The sequence below is a fragment of the Eubalaena glacialis genome, chromosome 1, assembly GCF_028564815.1.
Source record: "Eubalaena glacialis isolate mEubGla1 chromosome 1, mEubGla1.1.hap2.+ XY, whole genome shotgun sequence".
In the NCBI taxonomy this organism is placed as follows: Eukaryota; Metazoa; Chordata; class Mammalia; order Artiodactyla; family Balaenidae; genus Eubalaena; species Eubalaena glacialis.
The window spans coordinates 17,274,004-17,300,606 of NC_083716.1; the positions used below are offsets into that span (position 1 = coordinate 17,274,004).

The 26,603-nt window shown below is 46.1% G+C and overlaps 2 long non-coding RNA genes across 3 annotated transcripts in view; both read right to left on the reverse strand.

Annotated features, from left to right (window-relative positions):
- Window positions 1-3,589, reverse strand: part of LOC133093426 (uncharacterized) — a 59,928-nt gene extending 56,339 nt beyond the window's left edge. For both annotated transcript variants that reach the window (XR_009701272.1, XR_009701271.1), the window contains exon 1: window positions 2,701-3,589. This is a non-coding gene — a long non-coding RNA (uncharacterized LOC133093426). The remainder of the gene's footprint in view (window positions 1-2,700) is intronic.
- A 72-nt stretch (window positions 3,590-3,661) lies between these two features.
- Window positions 3,662-26,603, reverse strand: part of LOC133093437 (uncharacterized) — a 51,641-nt gene continuing 28,699 nt past the window's right edge. The window contains exon 3 of the long non-coding RNA XR_009701273.1: window positions 3,662-3,942. This is a non-coding gene — a long non-coding RNA (uncharacterized LOC133093437). The remainder of the gene's footprint in view (window positions 3,943-26,603) is intronic.

The following is a 26,603-nucleotide window of genomic DNA, read 5'->3' on the forward strand; positions in this document are numbered from 1 at the left end:
AGTAAGATGTGCCCAGCGCATGATGGGAGCATTGACAGTAGACACTTAGCCCAGCTTGGATTCAAATTCTGGATCAGGCACTTACTAAATGTGAGACCTTGGGCTAAGAGCTTAATCTTTCTCAGCCTTAGTTTTCCCATGTCTAAAATAGGTTCAATAATATCAACCACATAGGATTGTCTTAGAATGAAAGGGGTTAAAGTACATAGAGCATCCAACACAGCATCATCTAGTAGAGCACGTGGTAGGTGATGAGTTAATATTGCTTTCCCTCCCCCTTCTGGCTGCTTTTCAGCTGGGAAATGATGGGAGCTGGCAAGTCAAAGTCAAAAAAGGCACAAAGTGCATGGGGAAGGAGGCTGGTGGGGTGTGTGGACAGGGGCAGCCCCTGTGGGGCTAATGTTAGCCACTCTAACATTACCTAGTGAAAATTAAGTAAGGAAATACAACCAGGTCCACATGCAGATGGGCATGGGGTATTCAGGACAGCACTGTCTGTAACAGTAGGGAGTTGGAAGCAATCTAGATGTCTATCACTTGGAAATGAGTAAGATTATGAGGGGTGTCTATTATGCAATACACTGTAGGAGTTTGGGGTAATGTACTGTCTATATATACAACATGAATACAACTTGAAAACATAGTTTTGGAGTAAAATTTAAGAGTCAGGAAGAGCTCTATAGCCCAAGTCCATTCATTTAAATGACGAACCCTTACACATTCAAAATAACATTGTATTATTTTGCAGTGATACACACGTACCTAATGTATATGTCTGTGTGAATAATGACACCCAAAGATGTCCACATCCAAATCCCCGGAAACTGTGAATATGCCATGTTATATGGCATATTATATGGCAAGAGGGAATTAAGGTTCCTAATCAGCTGACCTTGAGATGGGCAGCTATCCTGGATTATTCAAGTGGGCCCCACATAATCACAAGAGCCATGAAAGAGGGAGCAGGAGAGCAAGTGTAAGAGTGATTCGGGTGAGAAAGACTAGACCAGCCATCCATGGCTTTGAAGATGGAAGGGGGCTGGGAGCCAAAGAACGCAGGCAGCTTCTCGAAGCTGGAAAGGGCAAGAAAACAGATTCTCCCCTAGAGCCTCTCGAAGGAACACAATCCTGTCAACAAATGATTTTAGCTCAGTGAGACCCATTTCATGATTCTGACTTCCAGAGCTGTAAGATAATAAATGTGTGTTGTTTTAAGCCACCCCACTTGTGGTCATTTGTTTCAGAGGCAATAGGAAACATACAGCATCAAACACGTTAGCTTGGGTACCAGAGGCGGAAAAGGAATGGAGGTGAAGACTGGAAAGGAAGGGAGTGCCATACATGGACCAAAGGTGATGTTACGCCCTGTGCTGAGAAGTGTGCTATACTCAGCTTGGTACCTGAGGTGAAGGAAAAAATAGAGAAAGAAGGGAAGGGGGTTAGGAAGGGAGAGGAAGCAGAGGGAGGGGTTAGAGCTCGTTGGTTAGGTGGCACGTTCCAAACGGTGCCTTCAGGTCCAGCCCAGCGCGCCAGATGCAGTGAAGGAACCAACACACAGATGAGAACTGATGACTGTAAAGGGGGGTGCACAATAAAGGAGCAATCGTGTTAAGGTGGGTTAGATTAGAACAACTCCTCGAGTGGGCGGGAACCTGGTCTATGGTCCCCTGGTTTCAGGGTGTGGTACAAAGCCATCCTCCCTACCACACTAACCAAAAGGTACCTCTGGGTTGGGTATAGAAGATTAACTAAAGAAAATCAGAACTGCCCTGTAAAATGGGTTATTAATACCAATTTTACAGAATCTCCTCCAGAAAATAGAAGAAGATGGAATGTTTCCTAACTCATTTTACAAGGTTAGTATTATCCTGATACCAAAACCAGACAAAGACAATACAGATATCCCTCAGGAACTTAGACACAAACATCCACAACAAAGTATTAGCAAATTGTAGCCAGCAGTTTATAAAAAGAATTGTATACCATGACTAAGTGGGATTTATTCCAGGCATGCAAGGCTGGTTCAACATTTGAAAATCAATCAATGTAATCTACTTTATCGATGGGCTAAGGAAGAAAAATCATATGATCATATCAATTGATGCAGAAAAAAGCATTTGACAAAATCCAATACCCATTCGTGATAAAAAATTTCCCAGCAAACTAGAAATAGAGGGAAACTTCTCAACTTGATAAAGAGCATCTATACCTACACACGAACATGATACTTAATGACAAAAGACTGAATGCTTCCCCCCCCAAGATCAAGAAAAAGGCAAGGATACCTATCCCTGCTACTCTTATTCAACATAATACGGGGCGTGGGGGCGGCGGGTGAAGGTAATGGTGTACTTATTGAGCCTTCCTGTGTTTCCCAACAATAGGAGCCAACATCTGGACCTCCAGCTCACCTCAAGACAAGTGAGGCCTCAAGGATACAGCACCAAGGCCCCACCCTTGATATCTAGGCTGCCCAGATGGCAGCACTTCAGTCTGAGGCCTCTCCCACACGTTTTCATTTTTTAAGAATAAATTTCCCCTCAACATTGATTATTGGATTTAAACCCTCACTGCATCCCTTTGTTCTTCTGAAACTAAAGAGTTTCCCAAGTTACCATCAATACAGTCCAAGCTAAGAGAAAAGAATCCAGATTGCACACTATTTTGTATTACCTGAAATCAGAATGCAAAAGAGCTTACCTTTTCTAACCCCCCAAAATTGCAAAATGCTTTCTTGTTCACTGGCTCATCAGCTCCAATCCTCTCCTCTCACTTCTGGGCCTTTCCTGGATCCCCCCCTGGAAGAATGAATTGCTCCCTTCTCTGAGCTCCCATAGCACGTGGTATGTGCCCCTATGAACACACCTGGCACTTTCCATTAAAGCACTGGTTCAGGTCTCTCTGTGGCCTGCTAGACCAAGAGGGACCACACAGTGAGTAATTTAGCATCCTCTCCCCAGCACCTAGCATGGGCTCAGTCATGGGTTTGGGTGCAGTGCCGTTGAGAGGTAGGTATTATTGGCACGTAGAAGGGACTCGGTAACTGGTAGCTGGAGTAGAAGCCGGAGGAAGAAGCTGGGACTTAGACACACTGAAGGACTCCATCAACGTCACACAGCAAGACGGGGACAGAGCTGGGCTTCCACGCAGATCTTTTGCTTCTCATTTCGATAAACAGACGCTTTTCACCTGCTGATGTCCTGCCCTCCAGCTCTGGAGAGACCATACCCCAGGAAAGCAGCTGAGGGTTTAATGCATACCTCCTCGGTATGGAAGCTGAAGAGAAAAAAATCAGCCTTGTTCCCGCCGTGCAGAGACGGCACAGAAACAGAAAAACTGCCGGGACTCTGAGAGCCTCTGAAAACAGGATGCAAAACACAGAGCCCAGCCTACCACAAGTTCAGCAAAGTTTTTACGCGTTGAACTCTGAACTTTGAGAAGTCTGGAATCTTCAGCAATTGCTTATTGCCTGCAGGATAGACGCAGTTAGTCCCGTGCCTTCTGGGCATGCCCTTAGCTGCAATCCTCATTGAAGTTTCCATGCTGCTGCTTTCAAAACTGTTCAAATTCCTTCACTCAAGTGTTCTTAGCACTTATGTTGATAGGGAATACTTCAAAGGGTACATCTTTACTTTATCAAATCTGATCTAATTTTGCAGATGGAATCAAAGAGGTTCATTTTGAGTCTAGTCAAGTTTGCCAACCATCCCGGAGAGGAGGCATCGATGCTTTGTCGTCTGTGTAATTAACCTTAACTGAGAGCCCCCCAAAGACACCGGGGTCTTTAGCCATCCGGACCCAGAGACCCCTGGGCAGAGGCAGGGGCCTCCCTCAGAGTGAGAGGAGCATCGGGAGGGGAAAGATTGGTCTCCAGCACCCTGGGACTCACGGCTGGTCCTTCTCCACAGCAGTCAAAGGCAGGATGGGTGTTCCAGGGGAGCACTGTGAAGACAGAAAATCTAATGAGCTTCAGTGTGCCTGGCGGTCTTCAGAGTGTGCTGTGTGGTAGAGGGGAGCCCCGGACGCAGGCAGCCAAGGCCCAGAGTAGTAACCTTCACCCTCGGCTGCAGGACCAATAATGCTTCTATTCTCCCAACCTGGCACTTTTTAGAAAACCCAAAACTTGATGTCGGTGCTAATTTGGCCCCGACACCTGCGTTTGAAGCTGGATCCAGCCGTGGATTCAGCTGCCTAACCAGACAGTAATTTCCAACTGAGCTATTATAATTGTTACAGTAAAATGTCTGTCTGCATACAACACACCAGGTTGGAGGAAAGCCATTGAGTTTGGTGTTCAGCAAAGTTCTCTGTGGCTCAGAGCAGAAACAGTTCTGGCTGGTTTGACTTTATTTGGAATATATATATATATATATATATATATATATATATATATATATATATATATATACACACACACACACACACATACATACATACACAGGGCAGCCATTTCGAATTGACTTGAACACAAAGGCAGAAGTCTCGGGGATTCAGCTCTCATTGTCCTCAGGTCTGGGGTCCCCCTTTTAAAAAGCTCTTCAAAAACTCCCACACACAACCGGCCCCCACCCCCTGGCTTTGGACACTGGAGGAAGTCACGTTCATCCACCAGCCTCTGGGAGGTCAGGGGGAAAGTCGCGGAGCCTTTGTAAGAGGCCCGTGCAATTGACCATGAAAAGGCTCCGAGGCTCAGATTTCTGCCCACTCGTTCTGGTCATCAAGGGGGTGGGCGTCACTCTCCCTTTCCCTCAGAGGAGAAACCAGGCCAGGTCTGGGGAGGGGGGAAACCGCCTCAGCCCTGAAGCCTTCAGGCCTCCCCACGTTGCCTGGCCCCTTACCCCTTGCTAAGAGCCACCCATCTGGCTCCCCTCCAAATGTTTCTCTACCCAGCAGAGTGACCCTGTAGAAACAGATCCAGCAAGACAAAATCCTGAACTTGGCCTTGAGGGCTTTATGATCTGCCTTGACTTACCTCCCCAGCCTTCTGTCTCCAGCCAAGACTGGTTTCATGGGCCTGTGATGTCTGCAGCCACATCGGGCCCCACATGCAGAAGGTTCCTGTTCTCAGGATTTTGAAATTCTTAATTTTTTAACAAGGGATCCACATTTTTATTTTGCACTGGGCCTTGCAAATTACGTAGCCTTCCACCATGCTCCACACACATTCCCATGCTTCCTCCTGCCAGAAGCCTTCGCACATGCTGTTCCCTCTGCATGGAATGCTTTTACACACCCCATCCCCACCATTGACACTGCCCACTACTTATCTCACTCCAACTCACCCCTTAGATCTCAGATGAATTGTCACTTCCTCCAGGAAGTCCTCCTTGCCCTCCCCAACCGGGTCAAGTCTTAGAGCACCATTCTCTTCTCTTCTGTAACTCTTCCTATGGTTGCAATTCTACATTTGTTATATATTTATATAATTTAATTACGAGCTGTTTCCCATCTGGAATATTAAGTTCTAAAAGAGTAGAAACCACGTCTGATTTTTTTGCTCACCATTTTAGCCTCCGTGCCCAAGACAGTGCTAGGCACATAACAAATATTCCATAAATGCGTGTTGAACTAATTACCTAATGTGAAAGGAGAACACAAGTTGGAGGCAGGCCCTGCAGTCAGACTGCCCAACTTCATATCTGTTTCTGCTGTTAGCCATGCGATCTCAGGTAAATTCCCTAACCTCTCTGTGCTTTATCTTTCTCATCAAGAAAAAGGCGATAAAAATGAGTAACTCATAGAACCATTGTGAGCTTTGGATGAAATGATGTACGTGGAACAGCTGGGACAGGACTGATGCACAGTCAGCAGCCCAGTGGCCAGCACTGTTATTATGGGATGGCTGGTGAACACTGCACAGGCACTCTCCGTGTATCACATGTCCTTGGAACAACCCCATAAGGCAGGAACTGTTGTGCCAGAGTGGCACAGCTAGCAAACGTCTGAGCAGGACAGGAATCCGTTAGAATCCATCTTCTTGGCTTGTGTTTGGGCCAAAGGCACATAGCAGTTGAGAAAGAACAGTGAATGGGATTACCAGGGAGTTGCAGAAGCCCAGGGTGGAGTTCTGGCTCCATCCTTTAGTATTTGTGTGATCGTGGACAATTTTCTTGGACTTCTTGGGTCTTAAGTTTCCTCATCTACAAATCAAGGATGATAAGAGATGCATCTCATAGGGTTGCAGTGAGTATTAAGTGAGATAAACCTCCTAAGTCACTTGGCACAGGGCATGGCTCATAGTTAAGTATTCAGTATGGCTGAGCTCTTAGCGTTATAATTAAAGTCACATGCCAGTGTCACTCTCGCTCCGGTGCAAGGAGCCGCACGAAGCCTCACGTTTCAGAGCTGCCTTGCTCCCATATTCACAGCCACCGACGCTTCCGAAGTGAATTCAGATTGTTTGCATAGAGGAGGGCACCTCTGTCCAGAATTCCTTCGACTTCCGGCATTCCCTCCACACCGCCCCTGGACGAGTTGTGCTGGAGGCAACACCTCTGCTTTCCAGATCGAGGGATGCTGTTCCCCAACGTGGAGGGTTTTCAGAAGACCTGAGGCCCCGGGTGCAGACCTCTGAGGCCTCTGAGGCCTGCTCTCCCTGGAGAAGACAAAGGCATGGCGAGCGAAGGGTTAATCCCAGCAGGTGCTGGCCCTTCTCCACACGTGGGGTGCAGGGACAGGGGTGCAATCTCATACAGCCCGAATGGCTAGAACGTGCTGATCTGGGATTAAAGCAGAAATCTGGTTTCTTCCTCAGCCAACAACCAAGTAAAGAGAAAAATCCGTCCGCGCTGCGGCCCCTTGCAGACTTCTCAACAGACTGGGAAAACGCGGTCTGCCTGCTAATCACCTGAGCTCCATCAGGGGGGCCTTCCTCGCCCCAGAATGAGTTAGGGCAGATGGTGAGGGGGAATCAGGTGTGACCAAGGGGTGGGCCCGAGGGGTCTTGGCTGCCATCCAGACACATCGTGTCCCCCTCCCCATGAGCTGGGGGGCCCTGGAGGGACACCTCAGAGCAGTTGAGGGTGTCCAGAGAGCTTGACAGGGCCCTCCTCCACTTCAATCAGAACCCTACAATTTTGTCATTCATATATATATATATAGGAGTTCTAGAGAGGGTTCTATTTGAGGGTGGAAAGTCACTTTTTAAAAGTTATTATTAAAAGTAAAGAAGTACTGGTTTTGTCCATTTCCCTCATTTTACTCAAGATAAAGCTGAGACTCACAGAAATCTCTGAGACCTCCCTGCACGGCTAATTATCAGCTGAAGAGAGGCCAGAACCTGAGCCCCTCGCTGCCGACTGGCACTGCTCTACTCCAGCATTGGGGCTACTGAGTGGTGGATTTGGAAGGTGGGATCTGCATATGAAAACAGTTCTGGGAGGGAAGAGAAAAATCACTGAGCCAGAGGAGACTTGAGAAAAGTTTTCCCTTTCCTGTTTTAGGAAAGGTAGGACTAAATACAGGTGCACTGACCCTCCCCTCTGTCTCTTAGGTGAATATGGTTGCCGTATCCTCTACAGGAGAAAAGTGGGCCACGCGCATTCCTGGAGACGGCCCCCCCTTCCAGTCCTTCTCACCAGGAGCCTCGCAGGCCTGCCCCGCACCAGCCATCAGCGTTGGAAGCACATCTAGGGGTGGCCGTTAGCTGTGGGGAGCCAACACCAGGTGGTCTCAGCTTCGGGTGGATATTGTGGGGTGTGCTCATCCCTAAATTATTTTGAGTCTGACCTCATGGCTTTGGAGCCCCAGGCTGATTAGCTGGCCATGAGGATGTTATTAATGGAAGTAAAAAGTCCTTCTGGCAGAAGACCCTGAAACCTGCTTTGGTAGGTCATGAAATTCAAAAGATTGGGGGTAGGAGAAGACATCCAAGTTTATCTAGACTGACTTTATTCTACAGAGGAGGGTGCTGAAGCTCAGAAAGAGAAACCAACTTGCTCAAGAAAATGTAAAAATAATGATAAACCTATGCCTCTGGAGTAAAGGGGAGGGACAGTTGTGTCTCCTCTCTCCCCCAAATAACTGCTCATCTGAAACCATCTCAAATCAAATCCTCTTTCTTGAGCTACAAGGCTTTCTCCCCTCAATCCTCCACCTCCTCCCATTCCCCAAATCTTATTCTAAAAGTTGCTATCCAATTAATCAGAAGTCCTAGCTTCTGGATGAGTCATAATTCCCCATCTCTCATGACTGGGCCACGTTGAGGACATTTTCAGGAGCTGTTGGTCCATATGGGAAGTCCTAACCCACTGAGCTGAAGTCAATGCGTATCCCTGACACTGAGCCAGGCCCCATCTCATGGCCTGGGAAGGACTCCATTTAGCCTGGTCTTACCCAAGCTCTCCTCCCAAGGCAGTGAATCAAGTTAACAAGAACCAACCTAGAGAAAGTGGGTCATGTTAGCCAAAATTATTAGAAAGAGTTTTCCATTTAACTGGGGCAATATAAGTCAGGGAACTGACACTTTACTTGGATCTGAGGAATCCACAGGCATGGATTCTATTTTCCAAATCACAGTGCAGACATAAAATCAACACAGAAATAAGCAATCTCAATTAAAACAAGAAAAATGATGATCACGACAAATCAACTTCCTGTCTTGATATAGGAAGTTCATGGCTTTTTAGTCTCTTTTGCTCTAATCACCTCCATCCACTTTGCAATCTTTAAAATTTTCAAATTTTTACCTTCACTTATTCATCCAATAAGAAGGTCAAGGTCAAGATGTTGGCCAAACCCTCATCCCCACTCAACATACTCTTCCCACTACCCCCCGCCCCTCCCCAGCCAGCCTCTCCTCCAAAGTGAGCCTACGATAAAAGTACAGCAGGCTCTGTGCATTTTAAAGAGTTAGCCTAAGAAAGCCCAGAGATAAGCCCACGCACATATGGTCACCTTATCTTTGATAAAGGAGGCAAGCATATACAGTGGAGAAAAGACAGCCTCTTCAATAAGTGGTGCTGGGAAAATTGGACAGGTACATGTAAAAGTATGAAATTAGAACACTCCCTAACACCATACACAAAAATAAGCTCAAAATGGATTAAAGACCTAATTGTAAGGCCAGACACTATCAAACTCTTAGAGGAAAACATAGGCAGAACACTGTATGACATAAGTCACAGCAAGATCCTTTTTGACCCAGGTCCTAGAGAAATGGAAATAAAAACACAAATAAACAAATGGGACCTAATGAAACTTAAAAGCTTTTGCACAGCAAAGGAAACCATAAACAAGACCAAAAGACAACCCTCAGAATGGGAGAAAATATTTGCAAATGAAGCAACAGACAAAGGATTAATCTCCAAGATTTACAAGCAGCTCATGCAGCTCAATAACAAAAAAACAAACAACCCAATCCAAAAATGGGCAGAAGACCTAAATAGACATTTCTCCAAAGAAGAGATACAGATTGCCAACAGACACATGAAAGAATGCTCAACATCATTAATCATTAGAGAAATGCAAATCAAAACTACAATGAGGTATCATCTCACACCGGTCAGAATGGCCATCATCAAAAAATCTAGAAACAATAAATGCTGGAGAGGGTGTGGAGAAAAGGGAACACTCTTGCACTGTTGGTGGGAATGTAAATTGATACAGCCACTATGGAGAACAGTATGGAGGTTCCTTAAAAAACTAAAAATAGAACTACCATATGACCCAGCAATCCCACTACTGGGCATATACCCTGAGAAAACAATAATTCAGAAAGAGTCATGTACCAAAATATTCATTGCAGCTCTGTTTACAATAGCCAGGACATGGAAGCAACCTAGGTGTCCATCATCGGATGAATGGATAAAGAAGTTGTGGCACATATATACAATGGAATATTACTCAGCCATAAAAAGAAATGAAATGGAGGTGTTTGTAATGAGGTGGATGGAGTTAGAGTTGGTCATACAGAGTGAAGTAAGTCAGAAAGAGAAAAACAAATACAGTATGCTAACACATATATATGGAATCTAAGGGAAAAAAAAAAAAAAAAAAAGAGGTCATGAAGAACCTAGTGGCAAGATGGGAATAAAGACACAGACCTACTAGAGAATGGACTTGAGGATATGGGGAGGGGGAGGGGTGAGATGTGACAGGGTGAGAGAGTGTCATGGACATATATACACTACCAAATGTAAAATAGATAACTAGTGGGAAGCAGCCGCATAGCACAGGGAGATCAGCTCGGTGCTTTGTGACCAGCTAGAGGGGTGGGATAGGGAGGGTGGGAGGGAGGGAGATGCAAGAGGGAAGAGATATGGCAACATATGTATATGTGTAACTGATTCACTTTGTTGTAAAGCAGAAGCTAGCACACCATTGTAAAGCAATTATACTTCAATAAAGATGTTTAAAAAAAAAAAAATAAAATAAAGAGTTAGCCTATTTTCAACTATAAAATAATATGTGGCATAGAAAACAGCATGTAGGATGAAAAAAGATCCTGTTTAGTTTCAGTGTGACATTTGCCTGGGGGAAGAAGTGCAGAGCTCATCGGCAAGCCGATTGTTGAAGCCCTGACCAGTCAGTTACAAAGTGTCATCATTTAATATGCCAGTCGGATCTGCCTTTTCCAGGCCAATCACTCCTTTTGTGCTGGGGAGAGGGCAGAGGTGCGGTGCAGAGGAGAAATTGAGTAGCGGGGGAGGGGGGGGTGGGGGGGGTGGGAACAGAAGAATGAAGGGGGTAAGGGGCACACAAAAAGGACAACTGCAGAATGTTTTATGGCTCAAGCTCCCTCCCACCCCCATGGGAGCCTCACTGGTGCCCACTGGGGCGGAATGGCCAGAGCCCAGTGGCTCTTGGTCACGGTAGCTGCCCAGGTGAGGCATCCATAAATTATGCCCCCAAGCCCCACCTATGCCCGAGACGTGGGTACACTGGGCCCCAAAGTCACAGAACTTAACACACTTCCCTAGAGCTGGGATCATCTTCTGGCCTCAGATGCTACCAGAAACATCAGCTTCTAAAGTTATGGGCAAAAAAGGTCAACACATCCGAACCTATTACCGCCTCCTGCAAGCTCAACACATTTCTGTGTTTAGACATCAGTGCAAGATCCCGGCTCCCTTTCATGACTCTGAGCTTTGTATCCAACTTACCATTAACAGGGCTCAGCAGAGGCAGGGCTTTTGACTCTCTCTCCCCTCACCACGGCCCCCTCTCTCGGTCTGTCAGCCTTTTCTTCATCAACTATATTTGTTACAATCAAGTCCTGTCAACTGTCACGGCTTACATACAGACTGCCAGTAAATATGTCTTTCCACTCATTAGACATTCCTCTCAGTCACCTTGGGATTTCTACCTTGTCTATCTCACTCCAAAAAACTTTTGTTCAGAAGCATGAGACACCCACTGAGCAAAGTCAGCTTGCGGCCATTACCTCAGGAAGTGACAGAAAACACCCAACTGTCACTCATTAAGATCCATTTTTTCCAGAGTTGATGTAAGTCAGACTTTGCCCCCAAAACGAATCATGATTTATTTAATATATTTGCTTCTACAAGTGTCAGCTCATCAGCTTAAAATGTTCCTCCTTTAACTCTACTGAGGACTGAACAGAAAGTTTTCTTTGAAACCTCGTTTTTGCTTTAAGGCTTAATAATTAAAACAGAACCAAGAACAGTCAAGACTCTGCTCTATAGGTGCACTTTGGTGGCCCCTGGTTTTATAATTATATGTACAAAGCAGTCGTGCTGGAATTGTCGCCGGACACGCTGGGAAAATTGCCCCCCGCTGAGCGAGCTGGCTTTTTCTGCCGGGCGCACTGGGCTGGGGCAAGATGAAATGAAAACCCAGGATGGTTTGAAAGCAGGGACAAAAATAACAATTAGGGAAGCCAGGAGGAGAAAAATGCAGTTTCTTAATTGCTCGGCCCATGTGCCAGCGGGCAGCTCCCCGCCACGCTGCAGGAGCGGGGGGACCCAGGGGTCCCCAATGCTGTCCAGAGGCCTAGGGGATGGTGGGCAAAGGTGCCTCAGCCACAGCTTTCCGGGAAAGATGCCCAAGGCCTGACTTTGACCTGGATTTCGGGAGAGATCAAAGCCTGAGCCAAAGAGGAAGGTGATTTGACGGGCTGATGGCTTCCTATGGGGATCTTCAGCCCAAGGTCATCTCCAGTCACCCTCCCCTCTGTTTCAGATTCACTCTGGTCAGCACTTTCTCCTGAGAGAAGGGGAGGTTTAGCACCTCAGGAGGGGCCATTTGGAAGGTGATTACAGTGCCCCTTGATATCCCTTGGCCAGGCAGTAGGACTATGGGCAATTCTCCCTCAGCGCCGGAGCTTGCTTCCCTCTATCCCATGGCCTGGGGACCCCAGAGTGAGATGAATCCTGGGCTCAGTCCCATCAGCAAAAGGACTCAGCCCCCAGACCTATACATGCAGCCATGTAAGGGTTAGTGCTATACAGTGGGGACGGCACAGAAGAGTAGAAAAGCAAGGAGAAAATCCATGTGAATTTCCCTAAAAGGAGATGGATGGTCTGGGGAGAAAGTTGGGCTCCTGTTGCCAAACACGTTCACACTCCACAACTGATTATTGGGGTGCGGCATGGGAGAGCCCAGCCTCACCTGGGCATCTCGGCTCAGACACACTCAAAGCCCGTGCAGTTAGGGGAGATCTTAGGCATCTAAGATCTCACCTGGGCATCTTGGCTCAGAGACACTCAAAGCTCGTGCAGTTAGGAGATCTTAGGATTCTGAGAGTCTAATATTTTGCCAGGTGTTCTTTTTGTTTGTGTCTGCATTACCAAGACAAAGTGGGCCCCATCTTCAAAAATCTCCCCCACCACCTGGTCAAGGGCTCAAATCTCCTCCCAGGGCCCATCCTCTGGGTTAGGGCATCCATCACTGATAGACAAGCATGCCCAGGGGCAGCAGGGAGACCTGGAGGTTTGAAGGAAGAGTCTGGAGGAGGTTGTGGAAGAAAGGCACCTGGGAGATGCAGGGGCCACCACCCTGGTCCAGGCAACCTCACTGCTCACTGAGATGACTGCCCTGGCTTTCCTGCTCCACGCATCCACTCTCCAACAGAAATGTTCTTAAAATTCAGATTTGATGGCAAAATCTCCCACCTGCACTCACAAACCCCTCCCGCTTAAAAACATTCTAATGGCTTCCTACGGCTTGAAGGATAAAAGTCAAACGTCCTAAGAGGGTGAGCAAGGGCCTAGTCCCAGCTCTGTCTGCCTCATCTTAGGATCTTTGTGTCTCTGTGGCCTATGCCAGACTTGGGTCCCCTGAGACAGAGCCAGCTCTGAGCCAGGTGGTAGCTGGAGGGGAAGGTGGTTTCCCGGTAGAGGGAGAGGAAGGGAGGAAGTGGCTGTGACTTAGCCACCGCATCCTACAGTTTCCAATGGGTTTCCCCAGACGGGTGAGTCTGATTGACTAAAACCAGGTCACGTGCTCAATACTTAGCTGCCAAGAGGACTGAGGAAGTGGGCACTGCCCTTTCCCACTTCTGCTCCCCTCCAAGACTCATAGAGTGGAAAATTCCCTAAATATAAGGAGTTTCAGATGCTGGCCTCCAATAAAAGAAAATGTCTTCTTTCAACTCAGTTTATTGCCAGAGTATAGCTTTCCCAGGAAAGCTGGCAAAAATCCCCACTAGGCCTCGTGAGGGCACATTTTCCATCTCTCTAGCTCCCCAAGTACCAGGAAGAGGGCCATTCATCACCAAGCACCCAACCACATCCCCATCCTGCTCCTTGACCCGGCATGACAGGCAAAATTCTGAGGGAGAAAAACGCATTCAAAACTGGTCTACACATGGAACCCTTTCACGTTGCCCGTGATCCGAAGCTCCAAAGGTAAATCAGATATGGAAGCGTTTGATGAGGTTAAATCCATTTCTAACCCTTTAGCCAGCATTTAAAACCATCATCTGTTTTTAGCAGTGAAGAGCTTTAATGTACAGGGGGTACCAAGGAACTGGGCTCCTTCTCCTTATGCAGCACCAGGAGGCAGGGGCTGTGGAAAATTGGGGAACCTTTTTTCCTCCAACCCTGTGAGGGGGGGGGTAAGAAACCCTTACCTGCTGACCTCTAAAAATGGCTGTTAATGATTCACAGCTCTGCTGAAATAGGGACCTGCGTTAATTACAAAGCAGGGTGGGAGATGTTTGGGACTAATGCTTCTCCTTGGAGGCACTGAGCCCAAGGAGGCTCTCTTCCCAACAGGAACAAAAGGAAAGAGATGTACGTTCTTCCCGCGCTGGAGGGCTTGCCCCAGAGCCCCACTAAAATCCTATTTCCTTCGCGAAACTATCACTGATGAGTGAGTCCTGCTCCTGGACCCCTGGAGCATCTGCTCTCTATAGCACTTGTTTTACTTAGTATAAGATCAGTCATTCATTTGATCCTTCATTCACCAAACCCTCATTAAGCCATGCTATGGACCAGCTTGAAGATCTTCTCTTAATAGACAAAGAAACTGGCACAACCCTGGAGATGGGGGTGGGTGGGGAATGACTTGCTCAAGGTCACACCTGTCTTAGTGGGGCCTCTGGGCTCCCACAGCTCCCAACAAACTGGTCCCCACTGATGGCTTCATTTCTTCCACCAGGGCTCTGTTCTTTCAGAATGACCTATCACTTTAATCTACTGACAATTCCCTCTACGCCATCAGCCTATGAGCTCCTAGATCAGTAATTCTCAACCTTGGCTGCATACTGGAATGAATAAGGAGAATTTTTTTTAAAATACCAGTGCCTGGGTTCCACCCCGCAGAGGTTCTGATTTAATCGGTATTGGGATTGGCCTGGCCATTGGGATTTTCACCACCACCACTACCTCCAGGCGATTCTGACAGGTATCCAAGACTGAGAAGCACCATTCTAGAACACTGCTGCTCCAGATTTAGTGAGCATACACATCACATTGTGGCAATCTTGCTAAAATGCAGATTCTGATTCAGGAGGTCTGGGCTAGGGCCCAGGATTCAGCATTTCTGACAAGCTCCCGAGTGATGCTGATGCTGCTGGTCTGTGAGCCATACTTTGAGTAGGAAGGTTCTAGAACAGGGTTCACGAACCTCAGGACTACTGACATTTTGGGCTATATATAATTCTTAATTGGGGGAGGGGAGAGTGCAGAGAGGATTGTCCTGTACATTGTAGGATTTTTAGCAGCATCCCTCCAACCACTAGATGCCAGTAGCACCTCCCTCAGTTGTGACAGCTAAAATGTCTCCAGACAACACCAAATGTCCCCTTGGGTGGGAGAAACACAATCACCCCAGTTGAGACCCACTGTTCAAATGTTGAATCTAGCATCTTTGAGTCCTCTAGCTCACGATCCAAAGTCCTTTCACTACACCACGTTGCCCTGTTATCTTTTCACACTCATCTTACTTACTATATTTGTCAATTACTTAATATTACATCCCATTTCATTAACTCATCAGTGATTCAACAAGTACTTGGTGAGTGTCCAGCAATGCACTAAGCCTAGGGATCACAGCAAAGGTAGCTAAAAGCTATGCCTGCAATAGCTCTTCGCTCCTCGATACAGCCCTTGAAAGTAGGGCCTAGGGCCAGCCCCATTTTACAGATAAGACAACTGAGGTTAGAGAAACTAAGTAACTTGCTCCAAATCACAGATCTAGCAAATTAGAGAAACAAAATGCAAAGATGAATAGGATACAGATGCTTCCTTGATGGCGTTCATGATCATGCAGCCAACATAGGCACATCCATGCTCCTGACTCTACCTTGGTGTGAAAAGCACTAGATCAGTAGTCAGGGCAGAGTGAGATTTTAGAAAGCACGACTTCACTTAGTACATGGGGAGGGAATCCATCTATGTTTTTTTTTTTTTTAATTCCTGTCTCCACTAATGAATTGATGGATCCAAGCCCTGGTGATTGAGAGCTGCTAAATCACAGAGACAGCGGACATCCAGTGCCTCCTGGTGGAAGAACACAACACCCCTAGGAATGTGATCAAGGCCCCAGATGGAGCTATCAATTCACAAGTAGCACAGAGGACAGAGGAACACATTAAACTACACCACAGGGATGCAATCGACAAAAGTCCAGACTGTGGGAAACTCTGTGGGACAAATGACTTGGATTTCTTACATAGATGACTTTCAAGGGGAAAGCGAGAGAGAGAGAGAGAGAAGGAGGGAGAAAGGGAGAGATTATAGATTAAAAACACTCAAAAACATTTCAATCATTTGCAATAAGTAGACTTAACTTGAATCATGATTCAAACAAACAACTGTAAAAAATATAAGAAAAGTAGAAATCTGAATACTGGATATTTGATGACATTAAGAACTTAACTGTTAAATTTTCAGATGTGATGATGATTTTGCTGTTATATATCTTTAAGTGCTTTTACCCATTAGAGGTACATACTGAAATACAGATGAAATGATGTTAATGTCTGAGAGACAAAGGGTGAAAATGCAGGATGACACAAGATTGGTTCTAAGTTGGTAACTGTTGAAGTTGGGAGGTGGTACCCATACTTCACTATACTATTCTACCTTTTCTTTTTCTTTTTAAAAAGCTCTATTGAAGTATAATTTATGTACTATACAATTCATCCATTTAAAGTGTACAATTCAATGGCTTTTGTATATTCAGAATTGTACCTCCAACACCACAGTCAATCTTAAAATATTTTCACTAGCCCATAAAGAAACCTTAAACCCCTAGTCATAAGTTCCCAATTCCACCCTATTCCCACCCTTAGCCCTGGGCAACCACTAATCTACTTCCTGCCTCTCTAGATTTGCCTGTTCTGGACATTTCGTATAAATGGGATCCTACAATATGATGTCCTTTGTGACTGGCTTATCCACGTTGTAGCATGTATCACTACCTCATTTCTTTTCATGGCTGAATAGCATTCCCTTGTATGGACAAACCACCGTTTACTTATCTACTCATAAGTTGATGGGCATTTAGGTTATTTCCACTTTGGGGTTATTGTGAATACTGCTGCTATGAACGTTCGTGTACAAGTTTTTGTGTGGACATATGCTTTCATGTCTCTTGGGTATACACCTAGGAGTGGAATTGCTGGGTCATATGCTAACTTTGTCTAACTGTTTAAAAAATTGCAAACTGTTTCCTAAAGCAGCCGCATCATTTTACATTCCCACCAGCAGTGTTCCATCTCTTCTTGTATATGTTTGAGATTTTCCATAATTTAAAAAAAAAAAATGTTTTAAACCTACCCTCACAGGCTGAGAACCAGCAAGGCATCATCGCCATGTCGGCACCTTCAACTTTTTCTAACCTGTCTGTGTCACTTCTACCCTCACGGGCCCTCTGGGATAAGATCATGACCTGTGGTCAATTGTAATGCCTTCTTGTTTGCTAGGTTTTTAGGTACTTAAAAACCTTTCATTTGAAACCTCTCCCTTTCATTAGGGGGATGCAGTCTCTGAAGAAACCAAAAATATTAGCATCAGTAAATGACCTAAATCATGTTCCCAGAGTGAAGAGAATCAGAGGCAGCTGTCTCATCCTGCCCGGCCGCTAAGGAAACATGTACATGATGCTGACCGCCCCAACATAATTACACAAAATGAAGGCTGCTTGGGAAAGAACCGCTGTGGTAAGATGAGTAGAGGGGACTGATTCTGCTGAGGCCCAAGGTTAAATGCTGGGGCATAAAGAGATGTAACCAAGAGAAATCTTTCAGCACAACAATTTGGGACGTAATGGCACACAGAGTCGCGTTCTGCAGGTGTACAGCAAGCACTTGGCTGCATTATTCCATCCAGGGTTCCCATTTTCTCATGTCAAGAGGTCTTTGACTGAAGACACAATTGTCTTCCAAAGAAAGGCTGAAATGCCATGTGAATGACTCGAGTGATAGGCTGTAGCATCTTGGATGCTCAAGAAAAAGTAATGCTAATGGATTTGTACACTAAATAACATAAAAAGGGAGAGGGGGAAAGCCCCCTCCACCCGCCCCCGCCCCAAGGCATTGCAACAGCACGTCCCAGAGCCTTCTTCTGAGGCACTAGTAAGGAACTAAGGCTTTGGTAAAAACCTTCCTCACCTCGGTGAGGACAAAGGACACCTGGGGTCCTGGGAGGCCAGACCTGACTCTGCCTTCCCCTTCACATTCTGAAATCCTCAAAGAACTTGTAGCAGCTGTTCCCTCACAAATCTGGGGCATGTAGCTCCCTGGCCAGCCTCCCACAAACAACGATTCTGACCCAGACCTGGTGCAGGCCTCCCCTCTCAGGCAGCAAAGCATCCTGGGAGATTCCCAGCCTGCCTGGCAAAATGGTCCAGCCCTTCCCAGAAGTTTATAAGCACTAGAAGTTTCGAGTGAGCACTGTTATGGGATAACAAGGTGAAAGAAATATAGAACACAAGCACAGAAAAGGACCTCTGGGTCCACCAGATCCAACACTCTCTTTTTACAAAAAAGAACTCTGAGAACCAGAGAGGCTAAGCAACTCTATGAGGTTACATTATCAATTCATGTCAAGCTGTGTAATTCCACTCCTTTCCCCTGCGGAAGGTGGAGTCCACTGCAGGAAAACAATGAAACAGCATCACTCAAGAATCCTATCTCTAGTATGTCTGCCTCTGGGGATGAGACAGGACAGGGAGACCTAAGGTTTTTATATTCTAATATTTTAGGTAACCATGACCTAGAAACTGCATCATCTCAAGAGTCCCTTTTGAAGACAACCATAGCCTTCACTGCAGGTTAGTTTGCCCTTGTCTGTGGATGTCAGCAATGGAGCATTTGATAATGGCATTTGGAGATGGTATAGTCCATGCCTCTTTACACAAATGAGGAAACTGAGCCCTGAGAGCAGATGAGATTCCCCAAGGTCACAAAGCTCATCCTACTCTAGTGTTCCAATCCCACTGAAGGGCACCACTCACCCTCCCTCCAGATAAAGGAACCAGAGACCGAGGAAACAACCTCAAGATGCACCATCACCACCCATCCCCCCAACCTGATCCAATCTGTCCCCAGTCTGTCACCTCCAGTGTCCTCTCCATTCCCTCCGCCACTAGCCTAGAGCAGGCTGTCACTATCATTTGCTCAATCCCTAAGTGTTCTCAAGCATCCACCCATGACCCCTGGCCCAGGCATTCTCAAGACCACAGCTAGAGCGATCATTTCAAAACCGAATTCGATCACGTTGACCTCCCTGTTTAAACCCTTCAGTGACCCTAGAGATAAACCCCAAATCTTGATATCTACAAAGCCCGCCTGGCCTGGCCCCCCGGGCATGTCCGTGAACCACACCCCACACTAACTCTCCTGTTCAAGACACACAGACTGACCTTCTTTCCATCCTTCAAATATTATCCACCATGTTCCCTTCTGCCCCAGGGCTTTTTGGTGAATGCTGTTCCCTCTCTGGAAAGTTCTTGTTCCACTCCTCATTTAATTCTCTTTCAGGTTTTGGCTTGTGCTTTTCCTCAGGGAAGGCTTCTCTGATCCCCAACACTGGGTGAGCCTCCTATGCGTCAGGCTTTCATGGCAAAGTTTCTTTCCTTTAGGATATTTATCCCAGTTTATAATCATATGCTTATCAGTGTGAGGAACACAATCTACTTCCTCAGACAATAAGGATGAAGTCTGCTTAGTTTCACTGTTCTTACCCAGCACCTAGCATAGTGCCAGATACTAGGCATATATTCAGTGATTTGTACCTGTATGACCAGAACAGTGGTGAAAATATTGAAATGTTTCTGTATCCAGTGGTAATTAACTACTGCCCCAAACCTCCCACGTGCTCCATGGTATTCTAGCCATATCCCCTCCCCTGGACCTTTCAGACCACCCCATAATCCAGTGACTAAAGGAGTAATGTCTGGCACAGCACTCGGATAATAATGGCTAAATATTTTGAATATCACTCCAGCCTGTAGATGGTAGGCACTTAATAATTATGGAGTGACTAAAAGAATAATGGTAGGGCTTCCCTGGTGGCGCAGTGGTTAAGAATCTGCCTGCCAATGCAGGGGACACGGGTTCGAGCCCTGGTCCGGGAAGATCCCACATGCCACGGAGCAACTAAGCCCGTGCACCACAACTACTGAGCCTGCGCTCTACAGCCCGTAAGCCACAACTACTGAAGCCCACGTGACACAACTACGGAAGCCCAGGCGCCTAGAGCCCGTGCTCCGCAACAAGAGAAGCCACCACAATGAGAAGCCCAAGCACCGCAATGAAGAGTAGCCCCCGCTCACCACAACTAGAGAAAGCCCACGCACAGCAACAAAGACCCAACACAGCCAAAGATAAATAAAAATAAATTAATTAAAAAAAAAAAAAAAGAAGAAGAATGGTAGAGCTAGCATTCTAACCCTGATCTATCAACTCCCTGTTAATTATTCTTTCTGCTTTGTCCTGCTGTTCCCACCCCGCCCCCCAGTTGGCATAAAGTGTTTTCTCTGCACACTCTGGAGGGCGGCAGAGTCAGGTTCATGCTTGGGTCTTTCTGAGCATCTTCACTCCCCACTTCATGGCTTCACAAGCACTGCAGCAGTGACTGCCTTGACACGGAAATCCGCAGCACGTGGTTGCCGCCAGGAGCAGAGGCATGTGGGTACACTTGCCAAAACTCTCTAGGGAATCTCCATGTCAGCAGAAGCCACATGGCTCCGGAAAATCCATTCACCCTTCCAAAGGGGTGAGACTTCCTGGGTGCTTGCTCTTAACCAGCCCGTCTTTCCTCTGGAGAAGCAAAGGGAAATCTTTCTTCCATTAAAGAAGACATTCAATTGCAACCATTTTTTGATTCTTGGGCCACTGTCACCATGGTTGGGCTCCCTAGCTTCTGGACATTGAAAAAGTGGTTCCTTTCTTAACTTGAGTTTTTCCAAAAGTAGACCCTGAGGAAAATATTTGGGTATAAGCAGCTTATTTGAGAGATGAGTCAAGAAAGTTCTCTGAGGGGGGAGGACGTGAGACCAATAAAGGGTGTGCTAGTGAGGAGGGTACTTCTGTGGGAGGCGGGGGCTCCATGTCACAGCAGACCCCGGCAGACGGTGCAGCGTGCTTCTGGATATTCTGTCAGACAGGCAAGTGAGCTGGGGTTTTTATTCACCAATTCCCATCCCTCGCTGGTTGAGGGTCCCTCTGGGGCATTCATCCTCTGGCACTTCCTGCTCGCCCTGTGATCTGGCCAAGCAGTCAGGAGGCCAGAAAAGACCTCAGGCCAAGAGACCCACAAAGCCACTAGAGTGTCTGCAGGTGGTCTCACCGGGGTCAAGGGATGTGTGCAGGGGACCTCAGTAGCATCCTCTACAGTCTTCATGTACCTTCGAGGGGAAAGCCCTTGGGGGCCACTAAGGAAGCTGCATTTTGAGTGGCGGTACAGCAGGAAGAGCTTTGGTTTCAGAATGCAAGTCCTGGGCTTGATTCTCCTCTCTGCCACTTACTAGCTGGGCCACTGGTCTAGTTAACCCCTCTGAACCTTACTTTTTTTTTAATCTGTAAAGATTATAGTAAAGATTAAATTGAGTGCTGTATATAAAGTGATTGGTACAGTGCTGGGCACATAGAAAGTATAGTGCTGGGCACATTATTTGTGACAATTAACCTAATAATAATAATCATTATTAAAATAAAATAAATCATTTGTTCTTAGGATTTTCATGATCTAGAAGGCTCACCAGACTGAGGGTCCAGGAAGGATGATGTCTTCTCGAGTTTAACTGTTGGTTTTCTTTAATTCACTCATGCATCTGTTTGTTCATTTGACAAATATTTCTGAGCATGTCTTTCAATGACCTCATCGGCAAAAAGGAGGGTTGGCAATACTGGTGCAATAGTTCTTTCTCAGGTGCTTTCTAGCATTTACCATCTTTCAATATTCAACTGTTCTCTGCAGGAAGAGAGCTTACTTTAATGAAAAAAGAATGTTATAATGACATAATGCTGTTTAAGTATTGATACTTACTGGCTACATGACTTTAAGTTACTTCGCTCTTCTATACTTCATCTGTGAAATGGGCATAATAATACCCACCTTGCAGTAATACTTACAAGAGATGGCATTCTAGAAATCTCTTACAGTGTCAGGCATATGATAGGAAGGTGACATTGGTGGTTCTTTCCCATCATCTCTGGGGTACGCATGGTTCAATAGATAAATGTTAAGTGGTGTTGAGAGGGTAAGCATTTCAGATCTCTGTGTAAAGGTGAAAATGGCCCCGCAGGCCACATGTGCAGCTGAACTCATCAGCAACACATCTACGTCGTATAAAAGGACACGCGCTGCTAGACTGTGACACCCAGGACAGACTCTGCTTCAGCCAGTCATGCCCTCACTCCCAACACAGTGCCTGCCCAGAGTAGGGACTCTGTCAATATTTGTTCATAAATAAATGAAACAAATCCAGCCTGCTTTTCTGAATAACAGCACAATCAAAAACAAGGCAACAAACAAACAAACCAAAACACTTCCAAAAAGACACCATGGACAAAACTAAGGTCCTTAAGGATAAGTACAGAGGCATTTCTTGGTACCCAGTGAGAAGCCTGCTTGGTCGAATTACATTCCAGGTAAATGGAATAAAATGTCTCCCAGGCCCAGGATCTGTCTGTACTAAAAATACAGACCACTGGACTCAAAGGCCCTGTTCTGAAGAGAACCACTTAATCATTTAGAATACATGATGTTTAGTCTAAAAGGCACAAATAGCAAGTGCAAATGGCAGAAAACTGCAGGGCGTTCCTACTCAAAGTGTGGTCGACCCAGCAGTGCGGGCATCAGCCGAGAGCTTGTTCAGAAAGGCAGGATTTCAAGCCCCGCCCCAGGCCTGCTGGAGCAGAATCTGCGTTTTATAAGCTGCCCACGTGGTTCTCAAGTTACTGCCATGTTGGCTGCATATCATCTGGGGAGTTTTTTTTTAAAAACTGACACCTGGATTCCACCCCTAAGATGCTGGTTGTTTGGTGTGGAATGCAGCTTGGACAAAGTGATTATTAAAATAAAAATAATAATTATTATTATTATTATAATCCCTGGGGAATGCAGCCCCATTTGAGAGACCTGCCTAGACCTTCATGGGGCAGCCAAGGCAGGGAAAGGACTTAGGTTTCCACATGGAAAATTAGTTTCCTGAGTTCTTCGTGGTACCTCCTATCTGGCCATTGGGCAGGAAGCTCTCATGTCGTCTGAGAGCCAGGCGCACCCAGGCCAGTCCTCCACCTCGTGAGAGAAGGAAGTATTAAGCCCCAGTCCAGGCTTTCCTTCCCTGCTTTCATGTGTCCACCACTGCAGAGCCCTACAACCATCACCGCGGCTCGTACATCTGGTTCCGTTCCTTGGAAACGTCTCCCCTTCTCATTGCTTCCCTCCCCTTGGGGACAGCTTTCCTGATTCCTGCCCAGAAGAATGACCCGGGGCCAGCAGGATCTAGCCCGGGAACGTCCCCACAGTCTCCTCTCAGGTCCAGACCTCCAGGTGGGGCTTGAAGTGGTTACATCAGCCATGGCCCGGGCAGCCCGTTCATCAGAAACGTTCCAATCCTCCCAGGAATCTGCCTGGGACAAGCACAAGGTTCTGGCTAATTTTAAATGTAGTTAAAAGATTTTCTTCCTTTCTTTCTTTCAAGGCATGCTCAATTTCCATCACCCCCCTTCTTAGAATACAGTTCCTCTGAGGTCTTCTCTTTTTATTTTCCAAATTTTTCCCCCCAAATGAGAACACTTACAACAGATGCAAATTCTTTGCTTATTTGGCCTCGTTTATCAGTAGACAGTATTTTTACAATGTAGAAAGGTTTTTAATGGGATGTGGAAAATGTCTTTTCTCCCAAACCACTAATAATTTTTTTAAAAATCCCTTTTTTTATTTTCTTCAAATTGCTTTTTATAACCCATTCAGCATTTTCAGGGACATAATTAAAACATCAAACAGTTTTCCTGCTGGTTATGCTAAAATTTGAATACTTGAGGCAGCCACTATTATTAGATATTAAAATGGACCTGAGTATTTATTAAAAAGATCCTCTTAAGTAACTATTCATTTGGGTTTGCTCGGTTTAATATAAAGACAAGCCCCATAATGTGAAAATACCTGTTCCTAATAAAGTCCGTAATTGGTAGCAGGAGGGTATTTTTTTTAAATATAAAATATGTATTTTGTTCATTATTTTTCCAGCTTAATGTGACTAATTTCCCCATTCAACTTTATCCCTAAGGAAAACTATAGAAAGAAAGGCCATTACCAATACATGAAGCTCAGTAGTTTGCTTTCGTGGGATGTAATTGCTATCAAGAAGGCGAGTAGCTGGGTAATTTTGGTTTAAATGAGTACATAGCCTGAAAAAGGATAAATTAACCTCTGTAGAACAGAAATTAGATTCCAGAGAGGGATTGTTCCAATTCAATGCACACTGAGTCCAGGGCTAGGGAATATGTTGTCCAGGAGCAAAGGCAGTGAGATGCTGGATGCCGGACCAGTGGTACAGGAAGGACACGGTAGGCAACTCGGGGAGGAAAGGCTAGGGCAGAAATGGAAACCAAGACTGTTTGTCTCTCTGGCTTTTCCAGGAGTTTGTAGAAATTTCTAGGTAAATAGAGTTTTCCCTTCTCACGCAATCCCAGTGGGCTTCTCGGAGACTAAAGCGATCAGGTCAATTCATTAGACACGCTGTTATTGCCAGCATATAACATGATAAAGCCGTGTCTGCTCCACAAAGAATAATGGTGGGATGAATGTGTGAAGACCATGTGAGAATTGGCCCTCATCTCCCTGAGGCTGATTAACAAAAGTGAGACTGGTGAGCAAATCTAGACTCCGAGATGGTGGGTTAAGTGCCTTTCGAATGGCACAGACATGAGGAGCTCAGAGCAGAGTCATTGCTTTGGGTTCAGGACAAGATGGAAGTCTTCTCAGCTGAGATGGCATTGAGCTGGACCTTGAAAAACATGTCAGCTAGAGAAATCATGTCCTGGTAAGTCTTCAGCCTTTTAGAAATGCCTGTAACACTAGAGGGTGTCGAAACTCCTAAAATCTCATACCTGTGACTGCCTACATGAACTCATACCACTGAGTTCAGTCCTTGCTTTCTTTGTGGGATGGAGGAAGGAGATTCAGATGCTCTGCAAACATTAACTAGCTGTCCGCCCCCTGCAAGGCACTGTTAGATACTGCTGGAAAATGAGAAGAAAAGAGGTAGTGAAATGAGCGTTTGCAACTGGCCGTCTACTCGAAGATCGGGATGTATAGCACCCCTGCCAGCCAAATCTAACAACCGTAGGAAGTATACAGTAGGTACCAGGTGAGTGCCGGGGTTGTTGATGCCATGGAAGGGGAGGAGAGGAGTAGACCTCTCGGGTCCTGGCAGCTGGGAAGTCTAACTTAAGAACATGAAACTTGGACTTAAAGCTAGGACACCGAAGAGCCTGTCCTGGGTAAAGAACTCTAATAGGGAAACACAGGAGGCCAAAGGGAATGGAAAATTCGTTCCTTGGCTGAGACACTATTGGCACTTTCAAACCAGAGAAGAGACAGTTTGAAGAGTGAGAGGTTTCCCAAGAGAACAGTTCCTTTGCCCTCTCTTGCTTCCTCTGTCCTTTTTAAGCACATTCCAGTCCCCAGCCCTGGTCTGATTTGATGAGGCTGGTCAGTGTTATTTTGGGAGGAACAAGGGTTGGAAGAGGCTCCACAGCCAAATTCTTCTTGATGAAAGCGTTTTCCTTCTCAGCTCTGTAATCCCCATCGCTGGCCCAAACCTCCAGGCCCCAAGGTTAAGGCCCCTGCGCTGCAGGTGCGGGGCGCACCTGGGAATGTCACAGCCCCTCCCAGGGCCTCCCAAATGGAGTCCCGATGATAAACACAGAAGAAGAGATCAAGCTCAGTGGAGCCAGCGCCGAACGCGTCTCTAAAGCCAGAGAATTTTGTTTCGCTACCCTCAGCTGAAGTAAAAACAGCTCCAAGAGTATTCCCTGGAGTGTGAAAGAGTTCTCTCATCACACAGGGTTCAAAGATGCTGTGAGGCATGTAGCGTAGCTGAAAGTGTCTGTATGTAATAACGCCTTTATGATGTTGTTTTGTTTCTGGCTCGCCTTTACCTGAATTATCTGAAGACATTGTTTGAGGCTATGAAAAAATATGAATAACATTAGGCCTTGAGATCAAAAATCATTTTGTATTTCCATGGTTGTTAGCCGCCAATATCCCACGCATGGCTCTCAATTTCCAAAGCAGCAGTGAAATGCTGGAGAGACCAGGTGAGGGCTTTTTTTTTTTTTTTCTTTTTCTCATTTTTATTTTTGTTATTATACACTGGTCTTGATTTTTGAAGCTGTTGAAAGCTATTTGATATGGCAAAACTAATCACAGGAGGGAAACCACAATTTAAACACGTGAGATAAAAAGGAGCTATGCATACATGCATGACGAGATGTCCACCCAGTGGAACGAATTATTTACCACCTTCCAGGATGGCCCCATGTGCTCCGGCTACCCAGCATGCCTTGAGAGGAGATGCCGCCAAGAACCTGGGGCCGCTCTGACTGGGGGCCCAGAGAGGGCTTTCCACGCCAGGAGACCATGCTTTGGTCCAACCTTTGAAATGACAAACAGGCCTTTTTGCCACTTTTGCTCTTTACCGCTCTGCTCACTCAATTCTGCCTTAGTGAAGAACTCAGT